The sequence below is a fragment of the Ictalurus punctatus genome, unplaced genomic scaffold (assembly GCF_001660625.3).
Source record: "Ictalurus punctatus breed USDA103 unplaced genomic scaffold, Coco_2.0 Super-Scaffold_100074, whole genome shotgun sequence".
NCBI classification, from domain to species: Eukaryota; Metazoa; Chordata; class Actinopteri; order Siluriformes; family Ictaluridae; genus Ictalurus; species Ictalurus punctatus.
Genome location: NW_026521093.1, coordinates 49,839 through 74,876, shown reverse-complemented (window position 1 = coordinate 74,876; position 25,038 = coordinate 49,839). Strand labels below are relative to the sequence as shown.

The window sequence follows — 25,038 nt, the reverse complement described above, 5'->3', positions numbered from 1 at the left end:
GAATCCCTTCTATTGTGCGCTGGAAGATTGCTGGATTTGAAGCAACTCCAAATGGTGGCCTGTTGTAAGTACACAATCCCTTGTGCATGTTAATTGTAATGTACTTATTGGAATTTCTGTCCAGCGTTATCTTCTGATGCGCATGGGTCATGTCCAGTTTGGAGAATTTTTCCTCCTGCCGACTGAGCAAATAAATCTTCTACCTTGGGAATTGGATACTGCTCCACACTAGAGCTGGATTTACTGCGAATTTATAATCCCTACAAATTGGGATAGAACCATCAGTTTCCTGACTGGAACAATGGGAGCTGCCCACTCTGCAAACTGCATTGGTTCAATGATCTTGTCTTCCACCAGCCTCTGGAGTTCTCTCTCCAGCAGTGGACCCAACTCTTCTTTGAACACCTCGGATTGTCTCTCCAATACGTTAGCCAACTTATGTCCTGGTACATCTTTGATGTTTGAATGTTGATCTTTACTGATGATCACTCCACAGCCTGCGTTAACTTCAAATACCACCTCCATGCTATTCACTTCAATGGTTTGTGTGATAGGAGCAGCCCTAGGTAAGTCAAACTAAACAGAACCCTTACCTTCACTACAGTGAGAGAGAGGCCTTTAGTTGCATAGATGTTACCCTGGCTCCTTTATGACCTTACAGACTACTACTTGTCTTGCTCTTGGAGTGATCTTTGTTGGTTGATATCTTCTGGGGAGGGTAATGATGGTCTTGAATTTCCTCCATTTGTGCACAATCTGTCTGTGGCCAAATATTATCATTTTGTCTCGTTTGTTTAACGGGATCTCTTGGTCTACTTTTAGGACTTGTGTAAAAATCTGATGTTTTGGGTCATCTTTATTCATATATATAGAAAATTCTGAAGGGTTCATAAACCTTCAAGCACCACTGAATATATCTTGGCCTCACTTATTGTTCTGAATGAGTAAGAGAATTTGGCTTATGCGTTACCAAAGGAATACACTTCAAATACATTTCTCATGGATTCAGAGGGGTGCCAATAATTGTTATACACCTATTTAACAAATATTTTTTAATATAAACTTGTGGTGTTTGCAATTGTTTGTCCATGAGAGCAGAGTATTTTTGTGAATATTTTTTTGAACAAAAGGTTTTCTTCTTTGCTCATATTTACCAAGGGTGCCAATATTAGTGGAGGACACTGTACATGTCACTCTCAAGTGGAAACCTCATATGACACACTGTTACTTTTCAGGAAATAAAAACCTGTATTTTGTGAAGTCAACACTGTTGCAGTTGGTATTGTGGCTGTATATAAGGTCAAACACATCATTATATTAACATTTTACCAAAATGAAGCTCATTTAACCGCATGTTTATTCCGTACATAAATTAAACGCAAAGCATGTAGGGGTTCTACATGCATATAGTATTTGCACAATCAATAACCTATTCGAGTAATACATTTTAACAAACTGAATTTTGTGTTTGTGTCTGCAGTTTCCAAAGCCCAGGCTGACCCCCCACCCCTTCAACCTTTGCAGCAATGCTGGCAGCACTATTTCCCAAAGACAGCCTCTGGATATGACGCTGAGCGCGTACACTCAACTTCTTTGGTCGATCATGGCGAGGACTGTTCTGAGTGGAACCTGTCCTGAGTGGAGCCTGTCCTGTTAAACTGCTGTATGGTCTTGGCCACCGTGCTGCAGCTCAGTGTCAGGGTCTTGGCAATCTGCTTATAGCCTAGGCCATCTTTATGTAGAGCAACAATTCTTTTTTTCAGATCCTCAGAGAGTTCTTTGCCATGAGGTGCCATGTTGAACTTCCAGTGACCAGTATGAGGGAGTGTGAGGGCGATGACACCAAATTTAACACACCTGCTCCCCATTCACACCTGAGACCTTGTAACACTAACAAGTCACATGACACCGGGGAGGGAAAATGGCTAATTGGGCCCAATTTGGACATTTTCACTTAGGGGTGTACTCACTTTTGTTGCCAGTGGTTTAGACATTAATGGCTGTGTGTTGAGTTATTTTGAGGGGACAGCAAATTTACACTGTTACACAAGCTGTACACTCACTACTTTACATTGTAGCAAAGTGTCATTTCTTCAGTGTTGTCACATGAAAAGATATCATCAAATATTTACAGAAATGTGAGGGATGTACTCACTTTTTGTGAAATACTGTACATCTTTTATCTTTTTATTTACTTTAATATTTATTCATAGTGTGTGTGTGTGTGTGTGTGTATATGTATATATATATATATATATATATATATATATATATATATATATATATATATATATATATATATATATATATTAGTGCAGTACATTTTCATGGTACGGTCAGTACTGTTTATTTTTGTAATAAAGTGAACTTAATTTTTATAAGTGTTATATTTTCATTCAGTAGTATTCAGTGGTTATTAGTAGGTGCTACCCGACTTGGTTATTGACATCTGTAAGATCCACTATCGGTCAGCCTTTAAAATAGATTAATGTGTATGACATGTTCTTCTTTAATTAATAAAGAAATGCACTTGTTGACAACTTGCTGTGGTATAAGGGGAATAAAACACTTCAGAATGTGCAGTTCTACCTTAGGGTGGTAACGGTCACTCCACTTCATTGGATCGTTGACTACTTTCCTATAACCGCATGTTTATTCCTTACATAAATTAAACATAAAGCATGTAGGGGTTCTACATGCATGTAGTATTTGTACAATCAATAACCTATTAGAGTAATACATTGTGGTATATAAACTGAATTTTGTGTTTGATGTGTCTGCAGTGTCCAAAGCCCGTGGTGGTGGCAGTGCATGGCGTGTGTGTGGGAGCAGGTCTGTTGGGAGTATTAAGTATCATCATCTCATACACTCAGCAAACAATATGGATGGAACTTTCCAGAGTTGTGGTGTCACTTTTCCTGCAAAGCTTTAACCATCAGAGAGTTATCTTTTACTGGGGCTTTTAGCTGCAGGAGACTGAAGTACTAACAGTTTTTTTTGTGGATCTGATTTCTTCTTCTTTCGCAGGAATGGATCTAATCACAGCCTGTGATATTCGTCTATGCACACAGGATGCCTTTTTTCAGGTGAAGGTATGAGGAACATTAACTTGCCATACATTGCTTGCTTACATGTTTACACCAAGATCTGTAAACAAGTTATTTTTGTCCATATGATCATATATAGAGACAGTAAGTGATGAGAAGATAAGAATGGGCTGATTGTTCTGACTCGTACAAGCCTCTATGAAAGAGTTGACCACAAGGGGGCACACTCTGAACAATTATTTACATTTGCAGTTTGTTGAAGATTAAATAAACCACAGTGAGCATCAGATGTCTGGTTTTAATACAAAGTGGACTATTTTATGATATTACCATCTTGTCATTTATCAAAGAAGAGCTACAAAACCTGAAATTTATTCATTTGTAGACAGAAAAATTCTGCAGTGTGGCTGTTCTAGTGGGCTTTCACACTGGAAGTTTAGTCCAAAACAGAGCAGTTTGCATGAAAAGTTGATAATGTGACAGTCGTAATGTGGACTGGGAAGTGCACTGCGGTACCGAACCCGAGACTACCTGTAGAAGGTGGTCCGAGTTCGGTTACACTGGAACTGTGAATGTGAATTGTCCCATGAATGAGGTCCGCACTTGTTCAGGAAGTAGAGTAACCTGTGCTGAAGGCCTGTTGTGGTGATGACGTGTTATGACACGTTTTGGCCCAAATCTGTTCTGCAGTAACTTTGAAAAAGTGGAAGCTCCTCTGAATATTGTGGAGTTTCTTGATTTTGCGTTAATTTCTGTGATCACAAAATGGTGAAATTCTGGACTGACACATGGAAGATATGGAATGATAACAGAAGAATGTGACTTTGGGTTGTACCGTGTATTTTTTTCATGTAGCTTAATTATTTAGTATAAATGAAGGCAAGTGTGTGTTCTGTTCTTCATCTCTGCAGTCGTGTGTTCCCTGATAGTCAGTGATTGCCGGAGCTCTGGAAATAGCAGGTGAGATTGCAGGCCGGAGTCCCGTCGCTGTCCAGGGAATTAAAATCAACCTCCTTTACTCCTGAGACCACAGTGTAACTGAGAGCCTAGACTACATGGTAAGAATCTGCCTAAGACATGAATAGCATTTTTAGCCTCAAGGTAGACCCATGCACACACAGTATGGCCGCAAACACAAAGTAGAGCGGTCGAAATCTGAGATTTCTCCTCCGTGTCTCCAGGCTACTTGGAACATGAACATGTTGCAGACACAGGATCTTATGAAGTCAGCGCAAACAGCCCTGGAAAAGAAGAGTCCGAAAGACGTGCCTTTCTCCAAGCTTTAAAGGAGAAGATCCAGGGATGTTGAAGCTGTGGTGGAACTGAGACTTCATAATCCACATATCTTTAGTTCTTCTTGCTAAGTCTCAGTTTCTTTTTAGTCTTTTTATTTTTAGACTGGTCAAAAGACTGATTAGTGGAAGTGAAATGATGGATGAACTTTTCATTACTTGCTTTATTATTTGCAGGTGCTTTGTACAGTAAGACATATTTTTTCTGGTGCTGTGTGACTGCAGAATGTAGTGCAGTTAACACAGTAAATTTCCTTGGATGCTCACTTTTAACTCGAGGAGGTCACAGTTTGCCCAGACATCTTTTATTTAAATCCGTCACCCACACGTCATTCTGGGGGACGAAGAGGAGGAAGCTGGACAGATACATTTATTTATTATTGCTGTTTCCTCAATCCAGTGCAGAAGGAAGAGAAACAACAGAATTGATTTAAAATAAAAATATAGAAAACAATCTAATGTAAGGTTCTGATCCGGTTTGCTTTCAGCAGGAAGGCTGTCCTCTTTCCTGTTGCTCTTTCTCTTCTATTAGTCCATTTGTCCAGTCTGAATCTGTTTGATTGTTTGATTCGTTTCGAGACGATTCAGAGTCAAATAATTTTCTAGTGAGAGTCGCACACTTCCAAACGAACTAGACTGAGATGAGTATTTGATTGTCACTAGAAAGTGATTCGACTCTGAATCAACTCGAAATGAATCAGTCAAACTGATTCAGACTTGATAAAAGGACTATGAGATGTGATTAAGATATATATTCCAATGTTTTGCTTTACAATTCCACTGTGTGTGTGTGCACGCACGTGTGTTTTTCAGGAGAACGAGAAACTCTGACACAAGAGTACATCTTGACCATTGGTACTGTGTACACATCAACATACACACACGTCTCCATGCTGGACATCTCAGGAGCTTTCACACACAGTGCTAGGAATATCCCAGGACAGAGAAACGCACCTCCTAAGTGAGCGAGTTTAGCGTCAAACAGTGAAATTTGCTGTAGCGTGAACACCTCGCCTCTGTAAGCTTCACTCTCCGTCAGGTTCACTGTAATTAGACATAAAATATGTGTTGGCTCGAATTTAGCCTATTACCCAAAAACATTTAAAACTCAACTTAGAAGCCAATACTCACATCTACCTCTGAGCCCAGTTGGAGATAGAAAAAACACACCAGCCGTGAGTGAGAAGAAGCAAGGGTCCAGCTTTATTGTTCCATTCCACCACACGAGATCCACACCGATGAGAATTCTCAAAAGTGATCCCAATATCCTGAGCTTAAGCTCCAGTATTTATACTGTATTTACACACTAGATAACCCATAGGTTTCCAGAAAAGGCCTATTTCACTTACCCATAGAATTGAAACCAGGGGTTTTAATTTACACATAAAATCAGAACCCAGGCATTTCCAACAACCCAGGAAACAAAAACCCAGAATTTCTAGTTACCTAGGTTGTCAAAAACCAGGACTCTCATTTACCCAGGTTGTCAAAAACCAGGATTCCCATTTACCTAGGTTTTCAAAAACCAGGATTCTCATTTACCTAGGTTTTCAAAAACCAGGATTCTCAATTCCCTAGGTTAAAAAAATGACGTAAGCAAGACGACTAAACAACCGGGAGGGACCTTGGTCTTATCGTTATCTCGAGGGGGGGGCAGCCACCCTTATAACTGGCTTTCTTCATGGTTCTCTAAAAATTAAGGCTTTCCTTGCGAGACGAGAATCTTCACCATCTGAATCATGAGTAAGTTATATTTTCCTTTTTTTCCTGTATTTCTCGTTTATAATTTATTTTCATATTTGCACTATATTTCTTAGTTTATATATATTTATACTACTTGAAAAGCGGTTTACTGTACTTCCAACTTCTTAATATCATTACAGTTCTACTGTCCTGCATATCCTACAATTCTGCTTTTTATAGAGTTTCTCTATTACTATAAGATTCTATTAAAGTTATTCATGTGTGTGTATGAGGAAGAGAGTGTGTGTGTATGTATGTTGTGTCTACCTGCCCGCCCTTGACGGTACGAGTGTGTGTGTTTTTAGCACTCCTCAGCTCGTACACTTCTTTTTGACTTTTTGACTATTACTGCTCTTAAATTGCTCGTAATTCCAATCTGTCAATGTCCGCCTAATGCCGCTTCTATGTGTCTAGGTGCCCGTTTTTCCTTCTTCTCCCTTATGTTTATTTTATGACATTTTTTATCCACAACATATGCATAATGTTTATTTTTCATGCATTTAGGATTTTATGTTTTGGGTTTTTTTTTTTTTTTTTTAACTCTTCGAGGAACAGAAATGATCTTTTGAGGCAGCTTCTTCATCACTACCTGCTCCGTTTGATTCAAAAACATAACGACCGGTTTCAAAAAGTCACGATGTCTTCAGTTCATGTGATTTTACTGTTGAATTTAAACAGGAAATGTGAAATATTTTTGTTTCTTTATGTTTCCTCTACTGTCTTTTTGCTGTAATCTTGAACACAGTTGTATTTTTTAAAATAATAAATAAATGATCATTCTATTTCTCTCACTTTCCTTGTCCTAATTGTCCTGTAGTTGTGTTGTGCTTCCCTTTATAAATGTATCATTGATGGCTTTAAGTAAGGTGAAAGAATAGGATGCAGTATCCATAATGCAAATATTAAGAAATCATGAAGAACTAATGATACACGGATTTATAACAGACTGGTGCAATGGAACTCCCATAATGCACCGGGCAAACAAAACGAAAACATTAAAAACAACATCATTTCTAATTAGTTATTGCAGTAAATGATTATATATTCATTACAGGTCTTTTGCCTGTACAACTGTTCAGAAGAGTTTGATTGAAAAGTGTTTCCATAATCTGTACCATAAATAGTATAACTACTTTTAAATTTTTTTATTTATTATACAACCCCCCCTCAATGATGCAAGCCCAGCCCTAGAGACAATTCCAAGACAGCTTCCATATTGAGTGAATGGTGGAAAATTTGTCTACATCTAGAAGTGATTGTGAAACTATAGTAGTAATCTGGCTCAGTGTTACGTTACGGTACCTTGTTAGGAAGCAAGCACGGGTGGTGCTGAAACAGGAAGGCGAGGGTCAGGCTGAAGGCAAATACGGAAGACAGAAGAATGTCAGGTGTTCGGGCAAACAGTCAACAATGGGCAAGGCAGGTAATCGTGGTCGAGAAACGAGTACAAAGGCTTGGTGAGCGTCAGAGATGAGAATTCTGAGCGTTTACTTCACGAGCTAGTACTGCACGAACTTCCTCTTAAATGCTGTGTTTGTGAGTGAGTGCAGGTGTCCGCAATCAGAATTCCGGAAAATGTGAGCGTGTGGGTGTCTGGGAAGTGTAGTCCTCGTCGGCCATGTTTGTAGTTCGCGCTGCACTCTGGGAACTGTAGTCGCGAGTTCGCCGCAAAGTGACACTCAGGGAATGGTGGCTTCAGCCCATCTCCTTTCTCTACCAGATGTTTTCATTTATTTCTTTATTTGTTGGTTAAAAAAAAAAAAAGAAAGAAAAAGTCCTATTACCTTTATAACAACAACTACAACAACAAAAAGTCAAATGGAGATGTACATTGCTAAATTTTCAGTTCTACTTCGTGAAAAAGTAAGAGCGTAACAAGTTTTAATACAGTTTATAACTCATATCTATCTTTAATCAAAGCCTACATCTAACTAAACATTCAAAATAGTAACTTCCTAAGTCTTGAGAATGTTTATCAAGTCAGTGAAAAATAAAGCATTTCATTAGTACATCACCAGGTTAAATAACAGCACACACAACACTTAATCCTAGCTTGAAAACTAACATTTATATAGGTGTTACGTTCTCCAGTGTATTTCTATTTGCTCTATGTGCCATTTGTGTGTCTATGACAGTAGTGGGATGGGTTTCTTTTGTCTCCTCCCCCTTCTGTAGGCCCCGCCACATGCATGCGTTACGTTCCGGCTTGCTAGTGGATGATCACATCTTGTCCATGCCTTCTCCGGCCTTGTGCGCTAGGATTGGTTGGCTGCACGTTTCCGGAAGTGTACTTAAGCCTCGTCAGTCTCCAACCCAGGACAGATCATTCCCATTGCTTTGTGTGTAGTGAGAAGTGTGTTTCGTGTATGACCTTATGCTTGATTTGACTTTGTTTTTGCTCTGCCCCGCCCCGTTACGATTCGAGTGATACTCTTGTGTATATATGTACGTATTATTTTGTTAATTAACACACTAATAGTCACCTGTGTAAATAGTGCATGGTTAAGAGTAGTTAGTAGGAAGTCAGCGCCATTTATGTTGATTCTCCTTTTCTCCTGGTTTTGGGTTAGCTGGGGAGTGAGGGAAGACGGTGTATTTTATTTTGTTTTCTTTTCTTGTAAGTAAAAAGTCAATGACCATTATAACAACAACTAAAATTCAAATGGAGGAGATGTACATTGTGAAGTTTTCAGTTTCTTGTAAGTTTCTTTTTCTTGTTCAGTTAGTTTTCTTTCTGCACAGTTTAGAGGGTATTTTTGCTTATTATTTTGGCCTGGTCGGCTTCTGAAGTGATAACCACTATAGATATATAAAAGGTGAATAAAACAAAGCAAACACAATCTTGGTCTCGCCAACCCTTTTCTTTTTTTTTTTTTATTATTGTATGTTGCGGCCTGACCTAGACCATAACAAGTGGGGGCTCATCCTGTGCTTTCCCTCCTTTCGGCGCGTTTGTCTGGCGGCTTTGTCTTTGGGAGTGTGTATGTATGTATGTGTATGTATGTATGTATGTATGTATGTATGTATGTATACATACAGGTTATAAGATATGGCTACAAAATTTAACCTGGATCAGTTTACCATTTGTCCCACGTTAGAGCAGTTTGAGCGACGCTGTAAGGATGATCTGTTGCTCCTTGCGGACTTTTACAGCGTATCGGTTGCACGGAGTGCCACCAAGCGAGACATCAAAAAGCTGCTGTATGAGGAGCTTGTAAAACAGCGAGTCATGCTTGAGCCTACCGAGGCGGGTGTTGCATCACCGGTCAGTGGTTCCGAGGATTTGGCTGGGGCCAAGCCCGAGGAACCGACGCGCATAGATCCCGCGGTATTAGAGGAACCCATGCTCGCACTGCAACTAAAGAAACTTGACCTTGTCGTCTGCAGTATCAAGCTCAGCTACAGTTCCACACACTGGAGCTGGAAACCAAGAAGGAGATAAAGCTGAAGGCGCTGGAGTTAGAGTTGGCGCTGCGAAATAGGCCAGCTCCCGGTTCACCTGCGTCTCCTGCACCTGCGCTTCCTCTACCTGTTCATCAGTCATCGCCTGTGCTAGAGCTTGCGCTTCGTGGCACCTCGTCTGTGAGTCCTGCTGGTTTTGATGTTAGTAAACACATTGCTTTAGTTCCTGTGTTTAGGGAAAGTGAGGTGGACACCTATTTCCCTGTGTTTGAGCCTAGAAATATTTGGTCTTTATTGCTACAGTGCAAGTTTGTGGGAAAAGCTCAAGAAGTATGTTCTGCTCTAACGTTGGAACAAAGCTTGGAGTATGACACAGTTAAATCAGATGTGTTACGGGCGTATGAACTTGTCCCTGAAGCTTACCAGCAGAAATTTCGAAAGCATGCCAAAACCGCCAGCCAAACATATGTTGAGTTCGCGCGTGAAAAGTCTGCGTTCTTTGATAAGTGGTGCGCCGCAAATAAGGTCATTACTTTAGATCAGTTAAAAGAATTGATCCGGCTGGAAGAATTTAAGACCTGTATTTCTGACAAACTTGTGGTTTATTTGAATGAGCAAAAACTCTCTCCACTCGCTGATGCTGCCGTTTTGGCTGATGAGTTTGTGCTCATGCACAAAACTGTATTTTCCGCTCCGCGTCGTCGTGATCTTTCTGATCGCAGCTACCGCTCCAACGTTCCTGTGAGCGCATCTAAAAGTGCCAGTGAGTCCCGTGAATGTTTTTACTGTCGCGAATCTGGTCACCTCATTGCTGCTGGTCCCGTTTTAATATGCAAAAATCGACGGAAATCACAAAACAGTCCTAAGAATGTGGTTTTAGTGCAGGTACAATGACAACACTGACAGTTTGCACTCACTTTCCTTAGTTGACACAGCATTTGAACCTTTTATTCTGGATGGCGTAGTTTTGCTCTCTGACCGTAAACCACTGTGTATTCTGAGAGACCCTGGAGCCGCTCAGTCCTTTATGGTGGAAGGTGTCCTTCCTTTGTCTGAGCACTCTAGCTGTGGTGTAGATGTTCTAGTTCAAGGTATTGAACTTGGTGTAGTGAAGGCCCCATTGCATACGCTGTAAAAAAATATTTGTTCACGCAACTTAACTTATTGAGTTGTCTTTTTGCTTTGACTTTAAGTTGTATTTATGTAAAATAAGTAATTTCAACTTAAAGTTTTGTTGACATAAATAATTGACTCAACTTCTTGTTTCAAGTAATGCAGACTTCCTGAGTACAGTTGAAATACTGTTATAAAAGTAGGGTGAACTTAACTTTTTCAAGCTATCTGTACTAAAATTCAAGTTCATTTAACTTAATGTGGCTTATTTTCCTAACTTACATTAGCAAGTTCAACCAAATAAATAACAACCCATTTTTCCATATGAAAGACTTGATCAATTGTTTCACTTATAAATTTACAAATGTAAACAGAACAAGTCAAACAGATTCAAATATCCAGAGCTACAATAGCCAGTGTTTCTTTTTAACTCTTTAAGCAAAAAGGTTTTTATGTTGTGGTAAGATCAATTTGAGTAATCAAAAATCTATTACAATCGTAAAAAAAAAAACGAAAACACAAGCAGAAATCTGTTTTTGCCTAGCAAAATTACATTTCATTTGCCCAGTGTTTAAAGGTGAAAATATAAGACAAAACTGTCTTAGAAACTAACATACACATAACACCACATGAAATCTCTTTTACAAGAAATGCATAATACCCATCTCTACTTCAGCAGTTTATTTTTAAGTGAATGTACTCGTGCACTGCAGGCATCAGCTCCAATGTTCATGAACAGCCTCTGAATGACCTCAAACGTGTATTTGAAGTTTTTGGGGTAGTTTATGTTAAGTGCATAGAGCAATCCCATCAAGTTGACAAATGCATTTTGTACATCACCAAGGTTGCGTAGAACGACAACCTCTTCGATTACAAGAGCTACATCACTGCAGTCACATGGAATAGGGTCCATCACGTCATCCACAACTGTAATGATTCCAACAGTCATGCCCTTGATTGACTCTTCTTCAGAATCTGTGTGCTGTATTAAAAACAACGACAAACTTTAAAATGTGCTTTCACACATACCTCACAAGCTCAACGACTTAAGAACAGCATGAGTGAACCGATCTTAACTTTACTAGTTATCACACAAGATGAATTAATATTAGAAGGTGGTAAAAAATACAGTACAACGTCCTGAAATTTATCATGTCATGAAAATAAAATAAGGTAAACTCCATCAAAATATCTGGAAATATCAATACATGGACTTCTGTTATCTGAATATCTTCCAACATCCCTTCTTACTTTTCTCACAGACACTTACCTCACAGATCTTTAAGAACTGAGATGGATTCTCCCGCATGTACAGTGGCAGCCCCAACTGTACTGCAACCCTCTTCCGTTGATTTGATGCCTCAAAAGTACAAATGTTTTATACTCAAATTATGCAGGACAAGAGAAATAGCAAGAAAGGAAATGACCAGTGTTTACAAAACAAATACACTTCAAATAAATCTACTCACATTTTTATCCAGGCTCTCCAGTATGGCACTCATTTCTGTGATGTCTGCATAGCGGATTGAGCGGTACAAATACAGCAGCTTTGAGGCGTGTTTGTCAAGACCCTCATAAAAGAACTTGCTCAGGTCCACTGACACAAGTCTGGTGAATTCTGACATTCAGTCATTACAGAACATCAAACAAACATAACACAGAAACATGTTAAACAACACTGCAAAAAAAGTCATTTGAATTTTCACAGTGCAGGTCAAAGGTCATAAGGTTCCATTCCAAAGTACTACAGCACTGCCGTACAATGTAGCCAAGTCCATAAAGTTACACTTTACTTTAGGTAAAAGAACAAAAAATGCAAGTTTAATATTTTTTTCATATTGGGTGACAAAAAAGACAAAGTTACTTCAGTGCCTGAAATATTTTTTCTATGAAGAAAAGAGACAAAAAGGCATTCAAAAATGTAATAAACAGTGTACACAAGCAAGATCAGGACCAAAGTAATAGATTCTCACCAAATCTCTTGATATATTTCATGGCCAGCGGTTCATGTCCATATTGATATTGTAAGCAAAGCTAATGAGTGAGTGCAGCAATGTGGCTCGTTTTGCAACAACTACGCCACCCCGAGAAAATGGGGAAAATAACACAAATAGAGACACACAAATACGTTCCACTTAGAACAGGTAAGAGGCATGGGTTTCCATACAAAAATACATTTTATTTTGAAGTTAAAAAAACTGGCCAAGAATTATTTTTTTAAAAAGCAGCCAACACAGTCAGGTGTTGGTCAAATAAAGCAGACACAAGAGAAAATGAACAATAATCATAGGAGGACTGAGGCTTCCTGTATGAAGGGCAGGCTAGCACGACAGCACCAGCTGTACAAAAGGGAAAAGCACCCCACTAATCGGAATCATACCCACAAAATTCACTGCAAATAAACACAGCAATAATAACGACCCTTAATTAAGTAAAGCCCAAGGTGCCTCAAAGGACCTCCCCAGCCTCTGGAAGCACTCAGCTCCTACAAGGAGACAACAAAAACACAAAAATTAATTACAATATGCTCAAAGCAGACAAACAAGAGAATGAAACAAAACAAAGACAAACTTAATCATGATGGTAGAGATAACCCCACACTCAAACTGATTGCAGGTAGCAAGTTTACCAAAGCTGACCAAAACCTCTACTACCACATAGCAGTATCAGCATAATTGATAAAGACTGTTACAACACAGTTGAATTAAAGAAAACTGATCTTAGTGGCATTAACAAACACAAAACAAAGCAGCAAAACCAAACAGAATCAAGCAGCCCAAAGCAGCCAAAAGCAGCTCAAAGCAGCCTCAGAGCGGCAACGTGGCTCCGCGAGTGAGGGGGGGAGCTATACCAAAACGACTGCACTCAGTCAGCCTGCCTTAACGCATGCAAGATCAAGGACCCGGCTGTGGACCCGGCTGTGGTCATAGAGCGGGTTGTCCACTAATCATAGGGTTGGTGGTTCGATTCCCGGCCCACATGACTCCACATGCCGAAGTGTCCTTGGGCAAGACACTGAACTCCAAGTTGCTCCCGATGGCAAGTTAGCGCCTTGCATGGCAGCTCTGCTACCACTGGTGTGTGTGTGTGTGTGAATTGGTGAATGAGACACAGTGTAAAGCGCTTTGGACAAAAGGCTATATAAGTGCAGACCATTTAATACTCACGACTGCACATACGAAAATCATATGATAGCTTCTTTAATAGTTGTGACAGCAGCAGCTGGCGCTCCGACCGGGGCTACGTTAAACTGCCATGCTACACAGATGAGAGCCCTGACGGCACACCGCACTGAGAGCAAGCGGCACATCGCACATGCACAGTCTCCACAGCCCAACGTCACACTCTGCAACAAAAGGAAGGGGCTGGTTTTCGACCATGACGCAATCCGTAAAGCCTAAACAACAGCTTATATACTATGGTAGGAAGAGAGCTCATTGGCCATGTAGTTAATAAGGGTGACGTTTAATCACGGCACACCTCACCACATTTGCATTACAGTGGAAGCAGGAGCATCAGAAAATTACAAGTTTATACAACTTTAAATATATATATATATATATATATATATAACGTTTAAAGACTTGCATACTTAAACAAACTGCTTAAAATCTAAGTGCAAGCATAGTCACAAATATTAACACAACCATTCAGGAGTAAAGTAACTCAGAGCAATGATGAGTTATCTTTTCCTTTGTTGTTTTATTAACTTTAACGATATTATAGGCGATGCATTGTAGTATACGACTGTTTTCATCCACTTAAGACAGGACTTGGCCTGTAAATTTGTTTACTTGACCACTCACCTGTGTTAACGTAAGCACACATCACAGAGCACGCGCCCACACAGAAAGCATGCAGGTGCCCAATTCAGACAGTTTAGTGATGGGAAGTTAGGATCATTTTAATGACTCGGATCTTTAAATCTCGTTCAGCAAAATTAACTAATCTTTTTTTTTTTTTTTTTTGAGTCATTTCGTTCATTTCAGAAGAATAAAATTAAAATGTTACATGTTAAATTCCCCAACACATCTAGGTCTTATGCAAACTTTGATCACATTTGGAATAAAAAAATAAACTATAGGCTAATGCAACCAAGGCCGAATTATGAGAAACATAAATTTTTATTTAATTACATAGCATTAGGCTACGCAGTCTGTTAGTTCACCTCACCTCCCGATCCGAGTCGTTCTTCTTTTGTCACGTTACATTTGATTAGTTCGCGTCTCAAGTCTTCAGGTTCGAGGCATTCGTTCATCATGTGACTGCCCCATATTCTGAAGGCAGTGGGGCTGTGAAGTGAACCAAAGACTCCAGAGGTGAACTAATCAATTCTGTTTCCGGTATAGAACCTGTGGGAATGTTGCTGCGCATACGTGTTCAAAAATGAACGAATCACTCTCTGAGACAACTCGTTGTTCCCGAATCATATTAAAGATTTGCTCAAAATGAACGATTCATTCATGAACGACACCTTACTACACAGTGCGCGAGCACTTAATTAAGTTCTCTCTCACGGTTTTTGCTCTTGTAACACCACACACTTCCTGCTCTGTATTCTCGCATTCACATTAAAAAAGAAATAAAATAAAATAGATAAATTAACACTGAATGCGGTGCACACACACATATTTACATATTGTGATATGTAACAATATCTTGGAGGATAGCTTATCATGTCGCCTGTGAATATCTTCCTCAGACTAACCTACCCGCTGATTTTTACAACTCATGGGGAGAAATTGTTGATATATTAAATGTGTATTAAGTGTCTAATACTTAGCTAGTTTTGTTTCGTTACATTTATAGATATTTAGCTTTAGTTCGCTGACTAGCAACAATATAATAAGATTAGCCAAACTATGTGTGGATTAGCTCCGGTTTAATTCGATGTAGAAACAACCTGTTTACTATTATAAACAATATACTATTATATAGTACATGTTGTTTTTACAAGTGATGAAATCAATATGAACAAATATTTACTTACCAAATTTGACAATGGTGGAAGATTTCGATTTTGCCCTACAACATCTATCGTCTTCTGTCTGCTTCGCACTTCACGTTAAATCTCGTGATGAATGTTCAGAATGTTCAGAATCATTGTTGTATTGAATCAACATATGCTTTTCAGTTGAGGTGACAGAAACTTGTTAATTCAACTCACAAACTAGTTTTGATAGTGAAAACTTAACATGTTAAGTTGACTGAAAAACTAAAAAAAAAACTATTTGTTGTGTCAACTTAAATATTTACTTGGGGACAACTTAAAATCAGTTTTTTTTTTTACAGTGTATGGTTTATCTTCATTCTGAGGTGGTGTCTGGCTTTGTTAAGGTTGCAGTTTGACCTCAGTTGCCAGTTAAGGGAGTTTTGTTTATTTGCGGTAATGATTTAGCTGGTGGAAAGGTTTTCCATTTACCTGTTTTAACAGACGCTCCCGTGTTGCATGAGAGTGATGAGCTTTTACGTGAGTTTCCCTCTGTCTTCAGTTCCTGTGTAGTGACACGTGCCCAAGCTCACAAAATGAAAGGTGCTGTCGATATTTCAGACTCTTTTATGTGTAGTGATGATCCCTTGTTTGAAAACCAAGATTTGTGTTTTAGTCCTGGGGTTCTTCCCGAATGTAAAACTTCTTCAGTATCTTAAGAAGAGTGTGGTAAATGGGGTGTTGGGCGAGAACAGTTTGTGGCTGGCCAGAAAACAAATGTTTCACTCTCTCACTGTATGGCTGCTGCTGTATATGGGGCACAGTTACCTCAATGTTGTACTGTGTATTTCTTTGATGGGGATGTATTGATGTGTAAATGGACTTCCTCAAACTCTGAGCATGATTAGAGGTCAGTTTTTCAATTTGTGCTTCCAAAACCATACCGAACCCAGGTGTTGAGTATTTCCCATGACCATTATCACGCTGGTCACCTTGGTGTGAGGAAGACATATGACCGTGTTTTAAGGCTTTTTTTTTTTTTGGCCTGCTATGTGGTCAGAGGTTGCCAGGTATTGCCGCTCCTGTCATGTGTGTAAGGTTGCAGGGAAGCCAAATCAGGTCGTTCCCCCTGCTCCACTTCAACCTGTACCTGTTATGGGAGAACCTTTTGAAAGAATTTTAATAGATTGTGTGGGTGCCCTTCCTCGAGCCAAGTCTGGTCATTCGTATCTACTAACTTTGATGTGTGCTGCTACTAGGTGCCTTGAAGCTATACCCCTTCGTAGCATAAAGTCCCATGTCTTGTCAAGTTTTGTACCACTTTTGGTTTGGCAAAATACATCCAGTCAGACCAGGGTTCAAATTTTATGTCTTCCCTGTTCAGGAAGGTTATGACACAACCGAACATGTGTCATTAGATTTCTAGTGCTTATCACCCAGAGTCCCAGGGTGCATTTGAACGCTTCCCTCAGACATTGAAGTCTATGCTTCGGACCTACTGTTTAGGTCAGGGAAAAGATTGGGATGAAGGGATTCCCCGTTATTGTTTACTATCCGTGATAAGAGTCACTTGGTTTCAGTCCTGCCAAGTTAGTCTTTGGGCACTCTGTTCATGGACCTTTAAAGGTTTTACAGGAAGAGCTTGTCTCCAAGTCCGGTGAAACCCCCAACTAGGAATGTCCTAGATTATTTTAGCTCCTTTCATGAGCACCTACATATTGTTTTTGAGTTAGCCAAAAGTTCTCTGGCATCCTCTCAGGCCTGTATGAAGGTTCGTTTTGATAAAAAGGCTGTGGTGCATACATTCCAAGCGGGTGACAAGGTTTTGGTTTTACTGCCATTACCCGGCTCTGCTCTCCAGGCTAGGTTCCCAGGTCCTTATGTTATTGAGTCTAAATTGAGTGATACAGACTATGTTGTGAAAACCCCTGACTGGAAACGAAAGTCTCTTGTGTGCCATGTGAATATGCTCAAGCCTTATATCTCTCGTGCTACCACAGATGTTGGCTCTTCACTTCCTGTTGTCAAGTCAGTAGCTGCTGCCTCTATGAGCGTGCCACCATCTGAGTATTCTCCTGAGGTGGATGGTCTCAGTTTAGGTAGGGCTTGTTTTCCCTGTGATCAGTTACCAAACTCTGAATGGCTGGCAAATATCCAGTCTAAACTTGCGCACTTGTCAGAGCCAGCCCACGGTGATTTAATAAGTCTTTTAAAGAAATATCCATCACTTTCTTCTGATACCCCTTCTCATACTACTGTCCTCAGACATGACATTGATGTGGGTAATAATACTCCAGTTAAACAAAATGCTTACAGGGTTAATCCCACTAAACGTGCCATTATGACAGAAGAAACAGACTACTTGCTTGAGAATGGTCTTGCTGTGCTTAGCTGTAGTCCCTGGTGCTCGCCCTGCCTACTAGTTCCAAAGCCTGACAAAAGCTATAGGTTCTGCACAGATTATAGAAAAGTCAACGTTTTAACCAAAGCCGGATTCGTTTCCCCTCCCAAGAATAAAAGATTGTGTTGACCGAATCGGAAATGCAAACTTTGTCACAAAACTGGACCTTCTAAAGGGTTACTGGCAGGTTCCACTCACACCACGTGCATCTGAGATTTCTGCATTCACAACACCAGACAGGTTCCTCTAATATACGGTTATGGCTTTTGGTCTAAAAAATGCTCCAGCTACATTTCAGCGGCTAATGGCACAGGTATTGGGAGATGTAGAGAACTGTGAAGCCTCCCTCGATGATGTGGTCGTTTTTACAGACATCTGGGATAGTCAGGTATTTGTGTGTTAGCCCATGTGTTTGCTCGTCTAAGTTATCACTGTATGGGTTTAGCTGCTACAGTGCAGTGCAGAGTACATTATCTGTCCTTATGCTCTGCTCATATCATTTTCATGAAACTTATATATATTCACAAACTCATATAGATATTTACACACCTTGTTTTCCTGCTCAGCATGAGAGGATGTTACTGTTTCAGTTTCAACTCATTTACTGGTTTAAAATCAAGCAGCATCCATTTTTCCTCACACTGACTGTGTGAACTTGGCAGTATTTTTCTGCACACCCTGTCTGATTGGCCTCGCCTCCGTTCACTGAAGATATAAAATTACAAGCTGTCTTCTTTTATTCATTTGTCATAGGAATTTGGCATATGTGTTCAGTTACGTAGTGACAAATCGCTCCAAGGTGCAGAATTATTCAGGGCTAAAGAAAAGATCTTTGGGGCTACAGCCCTGCATGCCCAGCCCAGTTTATGCCCCTGTGCTTGAGTTTGTTTTTGGATGAGTAGAGGCTTTCTTCTTGAAACCCTTCCAAACAACTTGTGGTGATGGATGTAGGTGACTTCGGATTGTAGTTTTGGAGACTTTCTGACCCCAAGACACAACTAACTTCTGCAGTTCTCCAGCTGTGATCCTTGGAGATGTTTTGTCCACTCGAACCGTCCTCTTCAGTGTGTTGAGACGATATAGACACACGTCCAATTCCAGGTCGATTCATAACATCTCCAGTTGACTGGAACTTCTTAATTATTGCCCTGATGGTGGAAATGGACATTTTCAATGCTTCTGCTATTTTCTTATAGACACTTCCCATTTTGTGAAGATCAACAACTGTTTGCCGCACATCACAACTATATTCCTTGGTTTTACCGATTGTTTACATTTACGTTTATTCATTTAGCAGACGCTTTTATCCAAAACTGACTTACAAATGAGGAAATACAAGCAAAGAGATATTATATCAAGCGGAGAACAATGCAAGTAGTGCTACTATACAAGATCTTTGAGGTCTAGAAAAGCAAAGTGTGCAGAGTAGAGGTGTAAGAGCCAGAGTATGTAGTTTTAATTTTTTTTTTTTTAATTAAGGATAATGTGGGGTTGGCATTTTATGGGTTGGTTAGGTGTTCACGGGGGAGGTGGGTCTTTAGCTGTTTTTTGAAGATAGTGACAGATTCTGCGGTCCGGATTGAGGTTGGAAGTTCAGTCCACCACTGAGGGACAGTTAGTGTGAAGGTTCTGGAAAGGGACCTTGAGCCACGCTGAGTAGGCACTACTAAGTGTCGGTCATTAATCGATCACAGATTGCATGAGGGAACGTAAGCCTCAAAGACAAGTGTTGAGGTAGGGGGTGCTGTTCCAGGCAAGGTCTTGTACGTGAGCATCAAAACCTTAAATTTGATGCGGGAGGCTCCAGTAAGCCAGTGGAGGGAGATGAAGAGGGGTGTGACATGGATTCTTTTGGGCAGGTTGAAGACAAGGCGTGCTGCTGCATTCTGAATCATCTGAAGGGGTTCGATGGAGCTGCTGGGAGGCCCGAGAGTAGTCCATTGCAGTAGTCCAGTTTTGATATGACAAGAGCCTGGACTAGTAGCTGTGTAGCCTGTTCGGTGAGATAGGGTCTGATTCTCTTGATGTTGTAGAGAATGAACCTACAGGACCATGCAGTTGTTGATGTGTGGTCTGTAAAGGTCAAGCCGTCATCAAAAATCAACCCAAGGTTCCTGGCTGTCCTGGGTCACTGTTATTAATGATTAAGGGAATATGGCCTATGTGTTACCTCATATTTATACTATGGAAAATATCTTTGAAGTGCAAACAATATGTGTAACTGACATTTGGATATGTTAATGAAGTGAATTCAATATGTAACCAACATTTAGAAATATTACTTGAGCATTATCGTATAATCAATATTGGTTAAAAAACATAATCTATATGTATAATCAACAGTTAGAAGCATAATCTAAATCCATAGATCAATGTTTGATCAAATTATATTCTGAGTGGATTTGAGTTGAATGAACTCTGTGTTTCAGTGTACAACAATTGTTCTTCTGTATTAGCTGTCTCCTGTCTCCACAACAATAAAAATTAGCAGTAGATATTCGCATGTGTGAGTAAATAACTTTGAGGCAGATACAAATTAGGGAGTTAGGAGAGGGCCTCGGGAAAGGAGGTAGATATCAGCGGGGACAACCGATAGAGACAGACAGATGCTCATTGAGGCCTAATAAGGGAGCCAAGGTCAAGACACACAAGCCTGTGTGAAACCTTTTTTTGTAAAAGAAACCTTGTCCTCATGAAACCTTTTCAAGAAAAACAACTAACTGCGCATGCTCCACAAATTTAAGATAACACAGACATGAATATTTAATTGTGGCAAAAGAAGACTGGTCTATTTCAACGAGGACAGGCAAGACCCCACCTACAGAGACTATGCTGTGGAGATAGGTATATAAAGACATGTTTGTGTATGCATAATTCAGACACTCTGCAGACTGTCACACTTTATTGATTTTCAATAAAGTTTATTTACTTTTTGACATCTACTAAACTCTCTGTCTCCGAAGTTTTTGACCTAGGCTAAAAGGTTGATTTTATTCACGACAATACCTTCTTTTTTCACAGCCTTCTTTGCTAATATTTACCAAGCGTGCCAATATTAGTGGAGGGTGCTGTAAATATATTTGTATAGGTCATGTAATTAAGTACAGTATTGAGGTACTTCTTTGAGGTAGGCCTACTAGTTTAGAGTATTTCCATTCCAAGAACATTTCAGACAGTATAACATCTGAAAATTAGCTCCACCTTTACAATCTGCAATTTTAAAAGGATTTTTTAAAATGAATACATCCACAATTAAAATTCAGTAATTTAATTACTGAATTGTGCATAACGCATATTTATACTTTTGGTACTAAGCATGTTTTGTTGCTTATACTTTTTTATTTTTACTTAAGTTCAAATTTAAATGCATGACTTGTAACAGTATTAATTCAATGTTGTACTCTTGTAGTTAAAATATCAGACTACTTTTTGCACTACTGATATACATACAATCGAATTTAGGTTTTACTTAGGTTTTAAGTTAACTGCATTAATAAACGTCAACCTTCCTTTATTTCAAACACTCTAAGCCTGTGAGTCAGAGTTGAGAATTGGAGAATATTGTGATGCACATTTAGCTGCCTTCAGTGAGGCCTTAATTGGTAGCCACGCCCTCCCCCTCCCCCTCCCCCTCCCCCTCCCCTACACCTGCAACTGCGCTGCACGTGCATCTTGACCTAAAATGGATGACTTGAGCAGTGGCCTGGAGATGTTCAGGAGAAGCCCGGAGTGGCTGAGATTTCATCATAATTGATGCGAAAGCTGATTTTCAAAAACCTTTACAGTGCAGGTAAGATTTTATGATCCTCACTTGCAGGTATTTTTATGGTAAACATGTAGCTTTTTATTTTTTCAGGGTGGGGGTTGTTTTAGTGATCGTGGTATGCATATGGACAGAAGCTATCGGTATGTCGGAGACTCATGGAACTTTCGAGATGAACTAGAGTAAAGTTTAAGAACAAATTGACCGAGTATAATCAAGACAAGTCAGTGGACGGATTTGTTTCTTTACAGCGGCTTCTCTGAAAAAATGAACAAGTGACCAAATTATATAAATTATATCCATACATATTCTGTATAAATCACAATCTGTGGTATATCTTTATATTTAAGGTCTTAATTGTCATGTAAAAAGATGAATGAGGTACTAAAACATTACTGTATTGCTTTATTGTTGCCTGTGATTGGAATTATTTTGTTTAAACTGATATAATGATGTAGTAATTTTTTCAATCTTCTCTTTGGTGTCCAGGAAACGATGGAAGAAAGTTCAACAGAGGTATGTACCTTTACAAAATCTTTTGAGCAGTTGTTAGTAACTGTAATAAAATTTTAAGGTGGAATTTTGCAAATGAAACCACATAATGTGGTGATAGAAATTAATCCCAGATCTGGAATCATTATAAGTTAAGGATAAGATAATAACTGATTGTAAGATCCAGTGTGATTGTTTGTAGGAAGTACTTAAACTGATGTAATGCTGCTAGATTAGATCCTCATGTCTGTTAGGACAGCTACATGTATGTAGGCTACAGTGGAGAAGTTCTATTTTACAATGAATGAATGAATGAATGCCTTTTATTGTCACTATACATATGTACAATGAAATTAAGAGCCACTCCTTTTTGTTCCGTGCAAACATATACATTCAATACACAAGAAGAATAAACAGATAATACACAGATAAATAAATAAGATAAATAAACAAAATAAATAAACAAGATATACAATATATGCAAGATATATCAAGTGGTGCAAGTGGTGGAGATAAAAGTTATCAGCATGGTAGATGGTTGCAACTGTACAGTTTCATGGCGTCCCTGCACATTAATAGAGTTGTAGATTAGGTTCAGTCTCCATGATGAATTAATACTTAATACTCCAAATAGAAGACTAATTGTATTTTGGGCACAGTCCAAACATAAGACCTCAGGTATCTGGGCCATTCTATAGGGTCTGTGCTTTAGCACATTAAATTTGACATTAAATAATGGAGATTATATTAAAGGTTCTATATGTAAGAATGTGAAGCAATTTAAATGTATTAAATACTTTTGAAAGATGTCACCAGGGTTCTGTTTGTATTCTTTATTCATCTCAGTTTATTTTATTGAGATTTTACATTGATTTCCTGTGAGTTATTGAGTTTATATAGTTACTTTGCTTATTAGTTTTATTTTATGCTAATCATATTCTGAGTCTGTTTTTAAAAATAAGAATAAAAACATTTTAGTGATGAAAAGAACCATACTGAGTATCAAAAATGAACCTGATGAGGAGTGTTTTTTTAAATGTGTATGAGAGAGAAAACATTATATTATACTTACAGTATCTCACAAAAGTGAGTACACCCCTCACATCTTTGTAAATATTTGATTATATCTTTTCGTGTGACAACTGAAGAAATGACACTTTGCTACAATGTAAAGTAGTGAGTGTACAGCTTGTGTAACACAAAATATTAACACTTTGGGCCCAATTTGAACATTTTCACTTAGGGGTGTACTCACTTTTGTTGCCAGCGGTTTAGACATTAATGGCTGTGTGAGTTATTTTGAGGGGACAGCAAATTTACACTGTTACACAAGCTGTACACTCACTACATTGTAGCAAAGTGTCATTTCTTCAGTGTTGTCACATGAAAAGATATAATCAAATATTTACAAAAATGTGAGGGGTGTACTCACTTTTGTGAGATACTGTATATGTGCAGTTTGCTTGGCTAATAGCTACACACAGAGAAACAAGGGTTTTCTGAACGTTAGAAATAGAAGCTTTAAACTCTTTTAACGTTGACCTTTATTTTTTCGTGCTGGAACTCAGAGCCTGAAGAACAAAACATGCATTTTAATCTCATAATTGTAGTTTTAGACTTTACAATTTAACAAGTTTGAAGCTGCTTAAGCAACTGAAATATTTCTGCACAGGAAATTAAAATGTCATGTCCTTTCACTTAATAAAAGTGGTCAGCTAAGCCCGGTAACTGTTGTTAATTTTGTAATGTACTGTTATAATATACATTTACAATTGACTTTGGTTAGTATCAGTAAGTCAGATAGTCCATCGTCAAAATAATGGTGGTGAAGTGTCTATTTAAAGTTAGACTTTAACTCATGATGATTGAACTTGCAGCTGGATGATATTCATGAGGAACCAGAGAGTGATTCCTTGGAATCTGAAGTATCCAGCTGCGCAGTACTAGACCCAGATTACAATCCGGAACACAGAACGTCATCATCCAGTGATGTGGAAGATTTGAGCCCAAACAAAGGTTCATCGCTTAAGAAACAGTCCAGTAAAGAATATCTTGAAGGTCCAGACACAAATTTGAGTAATGATGATCAGTAAAGAGGGAAGTGCACCATTTATTTAAAAAAAAACAACTTAGAACTTATCTGAAAAGGCACAAACAACTCGAGATAAACAAAACAAATAAAGGCAAATCAACTGTGACCCTAAAAATTTGTACAAAAAGGGAAGACCATAAATGAGCACTGGACAAAAGACATTATTGCCTCTACTGTGGCAAATCACAGTTAAAGATCTCGAGGCATTTGGGGAGAAAGCATATCGAGGTCAAAGATGTGGCATATGCCTTCAGCTTTCCATTAAGATCAAAAGAAAGAAAGGTTCTTCTGGAACAGCTACGCAATAAAGGAGACTTTAAACACAATTCCAAAGTTCTGGAAAAAAAGTAGAGGACATGGTGACCTGGAAGCAGCCGTCTGATAAAGCTTCTCTTAAGGACTATTTGCCTTGCCCATATTGTTTTAGAATGTTCAGGAAAAATGACCTGTGGAGACATCAGTCCTCGTGCAAAACTAAGAAGTCATGTGTGACTGATGAAAAAATAAAAACTAGATGAGGGAGAGTACAAAGTTGTGCTGCATGCCTGCTTCCTATAGCAGCTTCCTCAGACGGACGTCAGAGCATCATCAACATGAGACAAGATGATGTGTCCTTTCACGTCAGGAGTGATTCTTTGATTTGCAAATACAGAGAATCATTTTACGCAAAACACGTTCGTGTGAAGTCTAAGCACCAGTACGTTGCATAAAGAATGAGGGAGTACTTTCCCAAATGAAAAGCTTACAGCACCTAGTATTCCCA

The 25,038-nt window shown here is 39.1% G+C and overlaps 1 long non-coding RNA gene across 1 annotated transcript; it reads left to right on the top strand.

The window, feature by feature from the left end:
• Positions 1 to 21,581: 21,581 nt before the first annotated feature.
• LOC128630947 (uncharacterized) lies at positions 21,582 to 24,582 on the top strand. The gene is made up of 3 exons (XR_008395160.1): positions 21,582 to 21,718; positions 22,181 to 22,207; positions 24,061 to 24,582. It is a non-coding gene; the product is annotated as an uncharacterized LOC128630947 (long non-coding RNA).
• The last annotated feature ends 456 nt before the right edge of the window (positions 24,583 to 25,038 follow it).